This window comes from Bos grunniens, chromosome 4 (genome assembly GCF_055505025.1).
Source record: "Bos grunniens cultivar Pamir isolate PY7600 chromosome 4, Bosgru_T2T1.0, whole genome shotgun sequence".
Taxonomy (NCBI): domain Eukaryota; kingdom Metazoa; phylum Chordata; class Mammalia; order Artiodactyla; family Bovidae; genus Bos; species Bos grunniens.
In genome coordinates, this window is record NC_141168.1 from 21,795,028 (window position 1) to 21,811,554 (window position 16,527).

The 16,527-nt window shown below is 44.2% G+C and overlaps 1 long non-coding RNA gene across 1 annotated transcript in view; it reads right to left on the reverse strand.

The window, feature by feature from the left end:
• The window catches only part of LOC147373763 (uncharacterized), a 30,527-nt gene extending 14,254 nt beyond the window's left edge, over positions 1-16,273 (reverse strand). The window contains exons 1-2 of the long non-coding RNA XR_015162059.1: positions 16,175-16,273; positions 13,530-13,647 (exon numbers count right to left, since the gene is read on the reverse strand). This is a non-coding gene — a long non-coding RNA (uncharacterized LOC147373763). The remainder of the gene's footprint in view (positions 1-13,529; positions 13,648-16,174) is intronic.
• Positions 16,274-16,527: the final 254 nt, after the last annotated feature.

Consider the following 16,527-nt stretch of genomic DNA (forward strand, 5'->3'; position numbering starts at 1 on the left):
TTAAGTCTCCCGTCTGACTCTCCATTTAATGATGGCTCCAACAGGTTTTCTTTCTCTCATAAGCAACTGGCCTCACTGTTATGCATGTTGCTGACTTTGCTTTGCACAGGCAGCAAATCATTTTCTGTGCCTCTTTAAGCAGTGTTCAGAGAGTTTTGTGTAATAGTGCCCCCTCCCTCACCTTTGTCCTTGGACCTCAAGGTGGCAGACAGAGTTTGACGATTTCATCAGGAATGAAAGTAGTTGGGGACTTCTTCAAGAAGGCAGATCCCTGAAGTCAGAGCCATCGGCACAAGATGGCCAAGGGCCTCCAGTCAGAAAGAAGGCAGACCCTTAGCCACGGGGTGATCTGTGCTGTCCAGCCCCCTAGATCTGTCTTCTGTGTGTCCCAGAGTTCCCACCTGGACTCAGGCCTGCCCCGCATGGGCGGTGTGCTGTGCCCTGGACCTGAGCTCCCTTCTCCCTTTTATCAGTACTTAGCTGCCCTGTGTCTTGTTCAGGTCAGTACTCTCTGAGGTGAGAGGCAGCCACCAGTCTAGCACAGAGGCTAGACAGGTACAGAGCAATTTGAATCACAGCCCTGCCATTAACTGTCCATGTGACCTTGGGCAAGTTATGTGACTTCTCCGACCCTCGCTTTCCTCATCTGTAGAAAAGCAGCAATAATAATACCCCCAAGATAGGACCTCATGAATAATAGTGACTTAAACTGCATGTGAAGCACTCTGTTGTTATTGTTAGTTGTTAAGTCCTGTCTGACTCTTTGCAACTCCATGGACTGTAGCCCGCCAGGCTCCTCTGTGCATGGGGTTTCCCAGGCAAGAATACTGAAGTGGGTTGCCATTTCCTTCTCCAGTGGCTCTTCCTGACCCAGGGTTCAAACCAAGTCTCCTGCATTGGCAGGCGGATTCTTTACCACTGAGCCACCAGGGGAGCCCAAGGCACTCTGTAGTGCCAATAAGTGTTAAGTTAGTGCCGGAAAAACTTAGGCCTCCAAGATGTTAAAAGTGATTATCATTTCATGTGTTGTCCCTTCTATGTTTTTTTGTTTGTTTTTGTTGGGTATTTTACTGAGAGACTTATGGAAAGTGTCCAGGAATTAACTTTAAAGGACAGAACTATAGGGACAACGTAGAGATCCTCCCATCACTCTTCAGTCATACTAATGCAGCTTTCTAAAACACTGGTCCTTCCAGTCAGATATTCCCTACTACTTCCTTTTAAGCAAGGAGAATCCAGGCTGGTGGTGGGGGTGGAGGTGGGGTGGGGAAGCGGACTGCTTAAGAATCATCACGGATTAAAGACATAATCCAGGAAGCAAGTAACTAAACCAGAGTTAAAGTCATTCTCTACAGTAAACACCAGAGCACAAAGGAAAGAATGCATTTAACTGCCATTCTCTTTTTAGATTTTACTTTTCCCATCCTCAGTACAAAGGTTGGTAGTCAGTAGGATGTCCATAAAGGAATGGACATGTTAGTAAGAAAATCACCAAAAATGGGAAGTTAATAACACTGACTTAGACGATTTACTTCCGAAGGATCACTCACATATCTCAAATACATGTAAATATGACTAAAATGTATTCATTAGGAATAAAAAACAAAGGTGGGCTTAGATGGTGAAAACTGAATTCAGAAGAGTAGAAGTTGCATCAGCAATGCTAGGGCTCCCCAGGTGGTGCTAGTGGTGAAGAATCTGCCTGCCAATGCAGGAGATGTAAGATGCAGGTACAATCCCTGGGTGGAGAAGATCCCCTGGAGGAGCACATGGCAACCCACTCCAGTATTCTAGCCTAGAGAATCCCAAGGATGGAGTCAGACACGACTGGAGAGACTTTACACACGCACCAATGTTAAGGCCCCCCCCACCCCCCGCCTTCACTCTGCACTCATGGTTTGCAACATCAGTAGAACTCATAAAATGGACTTTGTTGGTAATTACTGTTACTACTTGGCTGTTCAGTTTCTGCACCCTCTTCCAGTTCTGAGACGATTTCTCTTCCTCCTGATGCCTTCTGGGGCAGAAGCTGAAAACTCCTTCTGTCAGCCTTCCTAGCAGCTGGGACTCAGACTATGGTGAAGCCCAGTTGTCCAATGCACCCATGGCAGCCTATAGTTAGTGGTCCAAAGAAACAGGACAAGGAGCATCCCTGTTGGCAGCCGGCAGCAGCGGACTCCACGATGTGGACTTTCCAGTGGCAGCAGCATCCGGGAAGCTGCAGCTGCACATGTGCCAGGTGACTTCAGAGGACAGATTGTGATGTCCAGCGAACATTATCCTCACTAGATGGGCTCCGCAGCAAGATTTTGGCTGTGGTCCTGGCTGCTGCCAGGTCTCATTTGTTCCTGATCGATTTCTAAGCCTGGTTCTAAAGTCTGTGAAATACACAATATCCTTTTATTAAATTTTTTTTTTCACTTAAATCAACCACATCTGTTTCAGTTGTTTGTAACTATAAAACCCTGACTAATACAACTGGTGAGACAAGTTTTTACTATGATGGCTGGGACTGCTAGCCATCTGCCAATTTTCTCCATTTCATCTTTTGGTTGTAGAACTCAGGATTTCAGCTGCATCCGCAGCAGCATCACGTCTTGATCTTAGGTCCCGAACTGAAAAAGTGAAAGTCACTCAGTCGTGTCTGACTATATAGTCCATGGAATTCTCCAGGCCAGAAAACTGGAGTGGGTAGTCCTTCCCTTCTCCAGGGGATCTTCCAGGGATCGAACCCAGGTCTCCCACATTGCAGGCGGATTCCTTACCAGCTGAGAGCCATAAGGGAAGCCCAATAATATTGGAGTGAGTAGCCTATCCTGTCTCCAGTGGATCTTCCTGACCCAGGAATCCAGCCAGGGTCTCCTGCATTGCAGGTGGATTCTTTACCGACTGAGCTACCAGGGAAGCCAAAAAAAGAAAAAAAGGATGTATGCTAGTGCTACCATCTATGTTTTCTGGGTCAGTTCAATCGATTGACTTTTCCCTTCGTTATGTATTTCCCAGCTTTTTTGCATACCTGGTAATTTTTGCTTGGATGGTAAACACTGTGAATTTTATCTTGTTAGGTGCTGAATAATTTTGTATTCCTATAAATATCTGAGTTCTGTTACAGGATGTGATTAAGTTACTTGGTGTGTTAGTCTCTTGATGCTGCTGTAGTAAATTACCTCAAACGTAGTGGCTCAGAACACTAAAAATTTATTCTTTAAGCCAGAAGTCTGAAACCAAAGTGTCAGTGGGGGCAGCTCCAGGGACTCCGGGGGAGATTTCATCTCTCGCCTCTTCCGGCTTCTGTCTTGCCTCTTCCGGCTTCGGTGGAGCCCAGCATCCCTTGACCATGTCACTCCAATCTCAGCCAGTTGTTTTCACATCGCCCTTGCCTCTGTGTGGCTCTACTCCCGCCTCCTTCTTTGATTTATTTATTTTTGTTCGCACTGGGTCTTCGTTGCTGTGTTTGGGCTTTCTCTTGTTGTGGCGAGTGGAGGATACTCTCTAGCTGTGGCATATGGGCTTCTCACAGCAGAGGCTTCTCTCGGGCGGTTCACTGGTTCTAGAGTGCATGGACTTCAGTAACTGAAGCGCCCGGGCTTAGTTGTGGGATCCTCCCTGACCAGGGATTGAAGCTGAGACCCCTGCATTGGCAGGCAGAGATTCTTAACCGCTGGACCATGTGGCAAGTCCTGTCTCCTTCTTATAAGGACACTTGTGGTGGCATTTGGGGCCTACTGGGATAATCCAGGATGGTCTTCTCATCTCAAGATCCCTAACACAGTCACACTTATAAAGATCCTTTTCCCCAAATCTGGTAACATTTCTAGGTTCCAAAGATTAGGACTTTTACCTTTGGGCTCCCAAATTATCCCATTACATTAGGAAATGATCTATTGATTTATTTATGTTTGGTTTTAGGTTTTGTTAGGTGGAAGCAGAGTAGCGTTTAAGCTAGAATTCATTTTGTCCCACTACTGAGGCAGAACTCTGAGAATTCTACTTGACGCCCTATGAATTAGAAGATTTTCTACTCTGGCTACTGTAAGAGGAGCTCTTCCTGCCTCTGGGTGAGCTCTAGAGAATTTTCCTTCCAATAGTCTCAGGCCTTGGCTAGTTCCTTCACACGCGTAGTGATCAGCACTCAGATGAAACCAAGGGGTGGGGGGTGAGGGGGCGGGGTTAGCGGGACCCTTGGCAGACCTCCAGAGTTATCTCCACGCAGCATTCTCTTTCGCGGTGCTCTGCCTGTGAGCCCTAACGACCTGGGCTTCCCAGGACTCCCAGCTTCACTCCACTCTCTCCACTCTGGATTTCCCCATCTTGCACCGAGGTCTGGGACACATTCAGAGCTCACCTCCTTTGTTTCCTCTCTTTCGAGGATTGCTGCCCTTTGTTGCCTGATGTCTTACATCGTGAAAACCATTGTCTGGCAGTTTGTCCTGTTGTTGTTGTTTGGAACATGAGGATAAAACCAGTCCCTGTTACCCCATTTGTCTGGAAAAAGAAAGCACCATTTTTTTCTTTTTTGGAGGCTAATTACTTTACAAATTGTATTGGTTTTTGCCATACATTGACATGAATCCGCCATGGGTGTACATGTGTTCGCCATCCTGAACCCCCCTCCCACCTCCCTCCCCATGTCATCCCTCTGGGTCATTCCAGTGCACGAGCCCCGAAAATAAAAATCATGAGAATTCCCTGGCGGTCCAGTAGTTAAGAAAATGCACTTACATTGCAAGGGGTGTGGGTTCTATTTCTGTTTGGGGAACTATGATCCCACATGCTGCATGGTGTGGCAAAAAATAATTTAAAAATTAAGAAATAAAAATTAAAAAAAAATCATGACCAAGTGTGCCCTCTTCTGCCCCTTTCTCTTTTCTTTCTCACTGGAATATGGGTATGATGGGGGGAGGTGGAGCAGCCCTCATGGACTATGAGGGTAAGAGCAGGCTGCTGAAGTTGATCGAAACTTGAGATGAAGGGACCTGGGTGCAGCTTTGCACTGCCTGTCCAGACTCTTACATGCAGAAAGATATATTTACTATATTGTTCAAACCATCGTGTATTTAGATCTCTGTTTTTCTGGTACCCAACTAATAGAATTATATACAGAACATCACAGTATCTTCTCTTTTTGCCCTTTCTGGCTAAGGGACTTGAAAACTGATCCAGTTTTTTGCTGGTGCCTCTGGGTCACAGCAGCAGCCTATAGACACACCCTCCTCAACAACTCAAAAATAATTTCCAATGGGAATCAGTGCATATGCATGTCTGTGTATACCTGTGTGTGTATGCATGTGGGTACTATACAGATCAACAGTCATTGTAACTTATTTTTCTTCTAACAAAGTTTCTAAGCAAAATAAGTAACACTTAATGCCTTTTTATGATATCTAACTTCTAGTCTAGGTGCCATAAAACTGTAACCTGTGGCCTAAATCTGGCTCATCACTTGGTTTTGTACAACCTACAAGTTAAAATAGGTTTTACATTTTGAAATAGAAAAAAAAAGATTTTTTGACATGTGAAAATTATATGAAATTCAAATTTCAGCATCTGTATTTAAAGTTTTATTAGAACACAGCCTTGTGCCTTCATTTATATGTTGTGGGTTCTATGCTTTAATGGCAGAGTTGAATAGTTGTGACAAAGACTATACGGTATGCAAAGCATAAGGTATGTACTATCTGGCCCTTGGAGAGAAAGTATGTTGACCCCTATTTTAGTCCAAAGAACACTTTTTAAAAAAGAAAACTCTAGCTCTACCACTTAATAGGCATATAGATGGCATTGGTATATGATACAAAGAGGACAGTCACACAGAGCAACAGCAATTGATAGACATTAAGTCCACTCACAGCATGTAAACAGTAGTGAATTCATACATCACAGTCAACAGCTGATGGGCATTGCTATTCCCCAGGTATTTCAAACCCTCATGGAGCACACAGCCTAACCAAGATTTTCTACTCACTCAGGCTATCAGATTTGGAATTAGACTCTTCTTGAGGTTTCTCCTCCTCCGCCCCCATCTCCAGAAAGAATAAGGAGATTCATATTTTAAAATTTTTGTTTATAAAGAGTGTATTGCTGCTACTAAGTCACTTCAGTTGTGTCTGACTCTGTGCAACCCCATAGACGGCAGCCCACCAGGCTCCGCCGTCCCTGGGATTTTCCAGGCAAGAACACTGGAGTGGGTTGCCATTTCCTTCTCCAATGCATGAAAGTGAAAAGGGAAAGTGAAGTCACTCAGTCGTGTTTAACTCTTCACGACCCCATGGACGAAGCCTACCAGGCTCCTCCGTCCATGGGATTTTCCAGGCAAGGGTACTGGAGTGGGGTGCCATTGCCTTCTCCAAAAGAGTGTATTGGAACACTTCAAATCCTCGGGATTCAAATTGACCAAGAGTGCAACCATACTGTAACGATAACTGTGTCTCTCTTCCTGACATAGAGAAGCTTCTTGCTTCTGTCTCATGCTTTATTCCATGGGTCAAAAGTTTTGGATTGTTGACTAATGAGAGAGAAAATGCTCATTATGTCACTGACTCTACCCTTAGTAGGATTCTAAGTTAAACACCCCTAAACTGTATGATCTCTCAGGCTCTCGTTTGTGTCTAAGGGAGGAGTAACACCCGTGAAGCACTAACTGTTAGACACAGGAGGATGTCAGATTCAACGGGTGATGTGAATATCCTGTGGACAGGAAATTAAGGAATAGTGGAACATTATCCTAAACGTCCCACTTTTGAAGGCTTCTCTGAAAGAGATAGGAGCGCTGATTATGAAACCAGATAAAGCAACACTATTCTCAGCAGGATTTGGATCCTGTATGCAAAGTAGAAGCCAAGGAGCCAGGCTGAACCTACAGGGTCCTCCTTCCATTCCATTGCAGAGAGGCCTGCAGAGGTGTTATCTGTTCATCTCTGCATCAAGGATCAAAAATATTGGGTTGAGGGAAGGTTCCAGCCAGCACAAGCACAAGCAAGACTTTCTCTGAGGCCTAGAGAGGAGCTGGCCTGGGCTCTCCACACAGACGCCCAGATCAGGGCAGTAGATCTGGAGGAGGGTGTCCGAGGAGTCAGAAAGAGAGGACAGGTGTGTGCAAGTCGGAGAAGCAAGATGTAGGCCACCCAGCCTCATCACTCTCAGAAGTGGAAGAGATCAGGTTGGCCATTGGGAGAGGGAGGTGACTGCCCCCATCTCTGAGACTCCCTAGTCAAAGGGAGCTGAGTGTGGCTTCAGAGAAAAAGAAGCAGGGACCTCCCTGGTAGTCCAGTGGCTAAGACTCCGTGCTCCCAGGGTCAGGGGCCCGGGTTCGATCCCTGGTCAGGGAACTAGATGTCACATGCTGCAGCTAAAAGACCCTGCATGCTGCTACTAAATATCCTGCATGTTGCAATGCTGTAACTAAGACCTGACACAGCCAACTACATAAATAAATAAATATTTAAACGAAAAAAAATAAAAGGAAAGGAGAGGGAGCAGAAGCAAGCCTCCTGGAGGGGCACGAGCCTTTATCTCAGCTCACTGATGTACCCCAACAGATGCAAAGGCTGATAAATGTCCTTAAAGATGCTGAAAGTGGCGCCGGAAGTAGACAAGAGGAGTGTTGAGCGCCCCCTGGAGGCCAGAACTGCCTACAGACCAGAGGCATCCAAGGTTGGAGCTGATCTTTCTAACACTCTCTTGAGGTGGTCTGAGTCCATTTAACAAGCAAGGAAACTGAGGCTAAAAGTGGGATTTAGGGAGAGAATGGGGTGTAGTGGAAAAATCACAGGCTTTGGAGTCAAACAAACCTAGGTGATTTAGCCCATTACTGACTATATGACATAACCAAGCTACCTCAAAGTGTTAATGTAAAAATAAAGTGAAATCATATTGCACGTGTAAGACTAGCATTAAGTCTGGCATGTAGGAGGTGTGTGGTAATTTTAGCTAATTTATTTTCGTTGTCCAAGGTGACAGCGTCAGTAAGCGCTGCAGGAGCTGGGGTCTAACCCTGATGTTCCTGATCCAGAAGCCCAGGCATTTGTCCCTCCATGATGACTTCGTCTCAGCTTCCCCTAAGAATAAAACCAAGATTCTCCTTTAAAAGAACTTTCCAGCTAAGCTGGTTCATCTTCGCATCTAAAAAATAAGATGGTTCCCAAACAACCCCTTTTTAGGGCTAGAGTGCTGCCCTTCCCCACAGCCTCCATGCTCTCACCTCTGGGGAAATATAAACACTCCTTGATGAGGGGCTGGAACTCAGAAGGCTGGCCAGCGTTGCCTTTCCCAATGATTTTTTTTTTTCCAGCTCGAAAGGGAAACCCTTGAAGGGAACCCCTCTGAGCAGTGAAGTCCATCCCTTTTATGGATAGATTCGCTTGCTGCCGCACAGCAAACCCTGAGCAAATTTTTTTGGCATGCATAAGGCTACAGATCTCTTTGTCCAAAAGGCAAACATATTTCTCTGAATTCATAACAGCAGCTCAGTTTTAAAGGTTTTCTGATCCCGTTGAACGCCTCCGCTGTCCAGACATTCTCAAACTTAATAAATAGTAAGAGGCTAAAACTGAAAAGGAAGGTCTCCTATTTACAAAAACGATTTGTCCAACTGGCTACTTCCAAACTAGGGTCTCTCGACCTGAACACTGTTGAAATTTTGGATGAGGTATTTCTTTGCACTGTGAATATTCAGCAGCATTCCTGGCCTCTACCTATTACCTGCCAGGAACACCACCTCAACCTACCCGCCAAGTTGTAACAATGAAAAATGTCTCCAGACATTATCAAATGTCCCTGGGAGTTAAAGTCACCCCTACCTGGAAACTTCTGCTCTAACATACCTGGTGTGAGGCTTAAAATGGGTTTTAAGCCTCTGGCTTTTAACCTTTCTTTCCATACCAGACAAGTTAAATCATTAGTGAGCCAAATGGGAATTTGGGGAGGAGGTGCCAAGAATGGCTGGATGTAAGGGTGCGGAGAGCAATGTATTATACAGCACGATACAGATGTAAGGTTAATTCAAACTCGCTTAACGTCAGGGCATGAGGACAGGGTAGGGCGCTGAGCCAAATGGACCTTTAACTACCCATCAGACGAACAAAGCATCTCTGAAATATGAAAATCCCAAGACCAAGATGCAGTAACTGCATAGGAACTTCAAAGTACCCTGAGTGCACTTCACATGAGATCTCATTTAATCTCTGTTACTTATAAAAGACACAGGTGTCATATGTTTTTATAGAGGGAACAAAAAACTTGAAAAGGTTAAGTAATTTATCCAAGATCAGTCAGATGATAACTGGTAGAGAGGGGCATAAGACTCAGAGCTGACTAGGGTGAGGTGTGCGTGCATGCTAAGTCACTTCAGTCGTGTCTGACTCTTTGTGACCCTGTGGACTATATCCTGCCAGGCTCCTCTGTCCATGGGATTCTCCAAGCAAGAGTACTGGAGTGGGTTGCCAGGCCCTCCTCCAGGGGATCTTCCCGATCCAGGGATCGAACCCATGTCCCTCATGTTTCCTGCATTGGCAGGTGTGTTCTTTGATAGTTAATATTAGAAATCAACCAGTGTTCCTGTTTGACCAAGGAGTTCAATACATCAGTTATTTTAATCATATTGTTTGGGTTACTCATATTGTAGTATTGGAACAGAGGTCAATTTAGCCTTTTTCATTTAGCCTTTTTTCCCATCCTTTCAGGTCAGGCAGCCCAAATGCTAGATTTGTCTTTTGGATCAAATACAACACCTTATTCTTCTAACCGCGGCTACTTCTAACAGACTCCCTCTTCCCTTGACAGGTTAGACTCCAGTGCCCCTGGAGTCACTACTGCCCAGACACTTGCTGGTTCTCCGCTTGATGTCTCTAAATCCTGGGCAGCTGGATGCTCTGATATGAACCATCCTCTGGAAATTCAGTCCCAGAAGTTAACTGCAACTAACCCTGTTTCTTATATTCCAGGGAAAGTCCATCTGCCCTTCTAGTATTTATCTTTCCGCAAAACCCACCCACCCACTTCCAGAAGGTACTGTGGATCAGTGTAAGTTAAACTTGAGAAAATAAAAAGGAAAGGAGGTCAGAAATGGAATAAGAAGTAGTAAAGGAGTGAGGAATGCACAGTACTGAAGAATATAGAACACAGAATTGGAAAGAAGAGCACACTAAAATCAGAAGATTGGGAGGGAAAACTAAGAGGGGGAGAGTGGTCAACAGACACAAAAGAGATGAAGAGGAACTTAACTGGAAGAAAGGAATAAATAGAGAGTGAAAGTTGCTCAGTCATGTCCGAGTCTCTGTGACCTTATGGACTGTAGCCTGCCAGGCTCCTCTGTCCATGGAATTCTCCAGGCAAGAATACTGGAGAGAGTAGTCATTCCCTTCTCCAGGGTATTTTTTCTCGACCCAGTGATCGAACCCGGGTCTCCTGCACTGCAGGCAGATTCTTTACCATCTGAGCCACCAGAGAAGCCCCTCAACAAAAAGAATCTGCCCCCAAAGCCATCTTTGTGACAGTTAACTTCTAGTTAGCTTTTTCCTCCCTGCAATTCAAGAATAGTTGATTTACAATATTGTGTTAGTCTCTGGTGATTTTTAAAAAATTGGTATATAACATTATATATAATTTCAAGTGTGCACTGCTAAAATACAACATCTGTATATATTATAAAGTGATCACCAAGAAAGATCTAGTTATTGTCCATCATTATACAATGAATTCATGCACTTCATCTACCTCCTTTCCCTTCCCCCCCCAATCTGCCTTTCTGTATCTATGAACTTGTTTTTGTGTGGTTTTTTTTAGATTCCACATAAGAGTGAGATCATACTCTATTTATCTTTCTCAGTCTAACTGATTTCACTCATTTAACGAAGTCTATTTGTTTCATTGAGAATGGTGAGAGAGATTTCATTCTTTTTCTGGCCGAGTAGTATTCCATTCTATACATGCACCACATCTTTATGCATTCATCTACTGATGAACACTCAAGTTGTTTCCATATCTTGGCTATTATAAATAATGCTACAATGGACATGGTTAGCTTTTAATTTGAATATCTGCCTGTGAATACATGGCAAGATGTCTGTGCACAACTCATATAGCAAAAGCCTTCACTTACTATAACAGAGCCCAACTTTTCTAGATTATTAAATTAAAGCCAGAATGGTTTAGCTACACTCTAATTTTGAGCTTCCCTGGTGGCTCAGTGGTAAAGAAACTGCCCACCAATGCAGGAGACCTGGGTTCTATCCCTGGGTTGGGAAGATCCCCTGGGAGAAGGGATGGCACCCCGCTCCAGTATTTTGGGCTTCCCTCATGGCTCACCTGGTAAAGAATCTGCCTGCAATGTGGGAGACCTGGGTTCAGTCCCTGGGTTGGGAAGATCCCTTGGAGAAGGGAAAGTCTACCCACTCCAGTATTCTGGCCTGGAGAATTCCATGGACTGTATAGTCCGTGGGGTCACAAAGAGTCAGACACGACTAAGAGACTTTCACCATTTTGGGAGAAAGATGCAGAGTATGAAAGCTACTGTTAGGGATTCAAAGAAAAGCCCCATGGTGGATCTCCAGTATAGATTCACACGTAGGTAGTGCCAAATAGTATCCCCATGACAAAGCATTGGGTTGGCTTTCCATAAATCACACCAGACAAGTGGCCCCACTACTATAAAATCTTACTTCTGTGATCAAAATAGTTTTTAAATAACTGTCTCAAAGATCCATAAAAAAGTTAATAGTTGCCATTTATTGATTACTTGCAGTTATTCCTACAGTGATGCTGTAAGGTGAGGACCATCATTCCCATTGGTAGGGATGAAGACATTATGGCCAAGAAAGGTTGAGCAATTTGCCCAGGGTCACACAGGCGGTCACCGGGATTGGCTCTAGACCCCTCTGTCTTTCCCCTAAGCTGCATCTAACCCTCCCCTCCTTCCACTCCCCCTAGCCCTGACGCTGCCATCTGGTTACATTCAGTGCTAGGGTAGAACAGTAAACTCAGAAAGTTTTACCCAGAAAGATTGAAACAAAATCATGCTTTGTGCTCAATTCACAGAATAGTAGAATTCCAGGGCTGGTAGGAACACCGGGTCATGAAGTCCCCTTGTCTCTATTTTCACAGATGAGTTAAACCAGGCTCAGTGAACTGAAAGGTCCAAAGTCACTACAGCTAACTAGGAAATTAAGTCAAAAACCCCATTCTTGAAAACATCCTATTCCTGAGCTTTTTCTTGTGCCCCTGAAGGCACATTCTTTTCTCCCAGAGGGCTGCTTGGAGGCTCTCACGCCAACTGTGGGGGCTCTGGAGCCTCCCAAATGTGCCATTTTGTGTCCCCCTGGGGTAGGCGGGGGTGTGGGAGGAGTGGCCCTCCGGGTTGTTGGAGTGCATGTTGGGAGGAGTTGCAGGAGGCCTATTTGGCAGGCGGAGGCTTTGCTAAGAAGTTATGTGGCAAAAACAAAATCAGCAGTTCCCAACTCCTTGCTTGATACTATTACTTTTATAATCTATGGTTCCCGTTAAATATGGTGTAACATAACAGGCTTCTAATTCAAAACACATTTGTACAAAATGTAAAAGACACGCTGTACAAGCCCGTGAATATAAGAAGCAGCGTTCCCTTCAGGCATCCTCTTGAAAGCAGACAATACTTCAAACCATCTGACGTTTTTTGCCTGTTTGCTTTTACACTTGGCGTTATCCACTCACTGCTGTTTTCCTATTGATCAACTGTTAAGTTTTGCATGGGTCCTCTTGCGGGTATGTGAATGCATGTTAAGCGCTTGTTTTCTTTCAGGACAGACATTCCCCGCTGTGCTTTTCCTGGATGTGGACTATTTTTATTATTTACTTTATGTTGCCATGGAGATGGGGAGATCCCAGATGTTAAGAGTTGGAATCTAGGGCCACAGGAGACATTTATCATTGTAATTTGTATGAAGTAGGCTCTTGTTCTCTGTGTCTGCAGAGCTGAGTGTTTATTTTATAAAAAAGTTACTAATGAGGACTCAAGCCTAATGAATAATATGAAACTCACCTTCACCTCCACCACACAACAGTGAGTGATCTTATTAGAGAGCAAATGGGGCTCCTGACAACACAGAGATGAGCAGCTGTTGGGTTTTTCCCTTGTAGGAAACAGAAGGATGCATCAGAACAAGGAACCCATTTATCATTCTTTCGCAGCTCCCCTGAAGAAAAGAAACTTTCCCAGTTTATTTCAACCATGCTCTGCCAGGAAACAAAGAAGCGGGGGGTGGGGGGCTTACCAGGATGCCACCTTCTTCACTGATACATGTTTGCAGAATATCAGTGAATGAAGTGTGAGTCTAAACAAAACAAAATATGGTGGGCAGTGCTTCCAGGGCTATGTGCTAACATCATACTCTAGTTACTACCCGGAGTGAGAGTTAAGTATAACAGCAAACTTTACTATTTTAAAGGCTCTTTGAAGCTCAAAGTGAATTGAAATAGAGATAAAAACAGGGACAGAAAAACTCCCTGCAGGTATCTTGGGAGGTTGATCCCAAACATTTTGGGTTTTAAACAAGTACCTTACAGAGTTCATTCTCCTGAGGGCCAGCAGTGGTAACTGGTGGTTACTGTCGCTCTGTCCAAACCACATGTGGTCCTTAATAGTTCCCTTCTGCACATAGGAAAGACCATTGATGCCTAAAGAAAACAAAGCAGATAAACACCCAATAATGACAAAAGACTGTCCTCACTTTATAATATTCAAGTGCTTCAAGAAATTACTCCTAGTTGTCCCCTCCAACCACCAAGACCTCTTGCTTGATCCCCTTCTCTCACTTCTACAGGACTCTGATGAACTGCATTTCTCCTCTACCCCCCCCCTCACCCGCCACCCGCTGTTTTCTTGGACTCCTGAACTTGACTTTTTGGCTCCCTCCAGGCTTTACTTGGGTGCTATATTTGAGATTTTCCATGGATCTCCACCAAGTTCCCTTAACCAGCTCCTTAATCTCCTCCTGTTCCCTTGTTTCAGGGAACCCCAGTCCAATATTTGCTCTCTAAAAATATTAGGACATATATCTTCATCCTATCGGTCTCCCCTCTTTCTTTTTTCTTTCACTCTCACTCTTTCTCCACTTCACCCTTTCCTTCTTGTTTGAAGCTCACATCTTCTCTTTAAACAATCATTTTCCCTTTCCCAGTTAGCCTTTGTAATTTGGCTTGAAAATTAACACTTCTAGAGCTAAAACATTACAAGAGGTAATGGTGGCAGAAAGAACATTGGCCAAGTTTAAGACTTTAGTTTTCATATTTACTAGCTTTAGGATATTGGGAAAGTTCTCAATGTTCCTAAACCTCAGTTTCTTCATTCAAAAATGAAAATAATAGTCTACACTAAGCAGAACTGTGAAGCTGGCATGGAAGAAAACCCCTGGTAGATTCTTATTAAAAGGTGATTCATTCATTCAATTGAACTAAAATATTCATTTGGCAAGTATTATTCATCCAGGTATGACATCTAAGTAATGGCGACAATATTTTTAGAAAGTAAAAAATCACAGATGCAGTTGTCAAGAACTATGAAGAGTCTGAGGTTTTACTCTTCTTACAAGCTAGTAAGTTGGCCTGGTACATTGGTGTGAGTGCTGACAGAAGGCATAAGACTGCTGGGTCAGAAACAAAGGACTTTGCTTTTTCTAGCAGTGTATGTGTGCTTGTGTGTGTGTGTGTGTGTGTGCACACATGTGTGTGCCTGCATTGCACTCAGTTGTGTCTGACTCTTAGCAATCCCATAGACTGTAGTCTGCCAGGCTTCTCTGTCCATGGGGATTCTCCAGGGAAGAATACTGGAGTGGGTTGCCATGACCTCCTCCAGGGGATCTTCCCCACCAGGGATGGAACCCTGGTCTCCCTCATTGCAGGTGGATTCTTTACCATCTGAGCCACCAGAGAAGCCTAGAGATTCTGTAATAGAGAGCAGTAAAGCATGCCTGCTCGTTGCTCTGGGAGGTGATGCCGTTTGTACATTCCAAAGCTCTTTACTATACAAATATCATTGAAAAAATCATCTAGATGCAAGTCAGTGCCTCTGCTTATAGAACATCCAGAAATGCAAGCGACCCATGGAGAACTGTCTCCAAACAGAACAAACTGTCAAGCATTTGCCTAATCCTGGAAAATCCCATGGACGGAGGAGCCTGGTGGGCTGCAGTCCATGGGGTCGCTAAGAGTCAGACACGACTGAGCGTCTTCACTTTCACTTTTCCCTTTCATGCACTGGAGAAGGAAATGGCAACCCACTCCAGTGTTCTTGCCTGGAGAACCCCAGGGAGGGGGGAGCCTCGTGGGCTGCCGTCTATGGGGTCGCACAGAGTCGGACACGACTGAAGCGACTTAGCAGCAGCAGCAGCAGCAGTGACAAATGGACAGCGTATTTGAAAGTTGAATGTAAGCTCAAGTCTCTTAGGTCCTTCTGCACTACAACAGAATCTATGTTAAACAATGGAAGACTGCTAATGGTGACATAAATCTGAACAGTAATTTACCACAATTTAAAAAGAGCTGAAAGCCAAGACTCATGCATTTCTAAGTATAGAACAAGTCTTACAGACCAGCTTTATCTGGCCACTTATCTTGGCTCCTATCTGAGATACATCATTATATTAAAGTTTCCTTATTTTCCCATTAAATGAAACCATAGATATAAACATGTAATTTATAGCAGCAGCAGTATAGTGGGTAGGAAGTGAAGTTCAGGAGTCAGCCTGCCCAGGTTCAAAATTCAACTTAATCACTGTAGAGCAGCCTGGAGGGTTATTTAACTTCTCGACTTTATCTTTGCCTCTGTAAAATGGAGATAATAATAGTGTTTCCTTCGTAATATTTATGAGTGGATAAAATGTTTTAATCCATGTGAAGTACTTAGAATGATGTCAGGCTTCAATAAATGTTAGCTATTTTTAACAATGAATATTCACACATTCCTTTGGAATATTCTTCTTCCTCAAGTGCCGGACTTTTTAAACTGTATTCAGCCTAGAACTTAGGATTTCAGAATAAATCCACAAGCACTTATAACCAAAACTGCCCTCTGTATTTTCTGCTCCTCACCACTAAATGACTTAAGTATAGTTCTGAAACCGTTTACCTCAGATTGGGACTTGAACCTATGTGCTGGGACTCTAATTCGTCCAAAACCCACCGTCTTCCAACTGAGATCACAAACCTGGTTTTAAGACCTAATGAAGTCCAGGTTCTTGATGTCTCACTGCAGAAAGAAGTCACTGAGAGACAAAGTTAGGCTGTCAGAGAGGCTGAGTGTGGCCTCAAAATGTGGTGTGGCTAGCTTTTATGGGCTGGGTAATTTCACAGGCTAATGAGTGAGAGGGTCATTCCAAGTATTTTGGAGAAGGGGTGGAGATTTCCAGGAATTGGGCCACCACCCACTTTTTGGTCTTTGATTGTGGACCTTGAAACTATCACGGCAACAACCCCAGGTGTCATTTAGCTTGCTGATGTGTTACAATGAGCGTATACTGATGGGCCAACCAGCTCATCTGCTGTCGCCCCCTTCTCCTC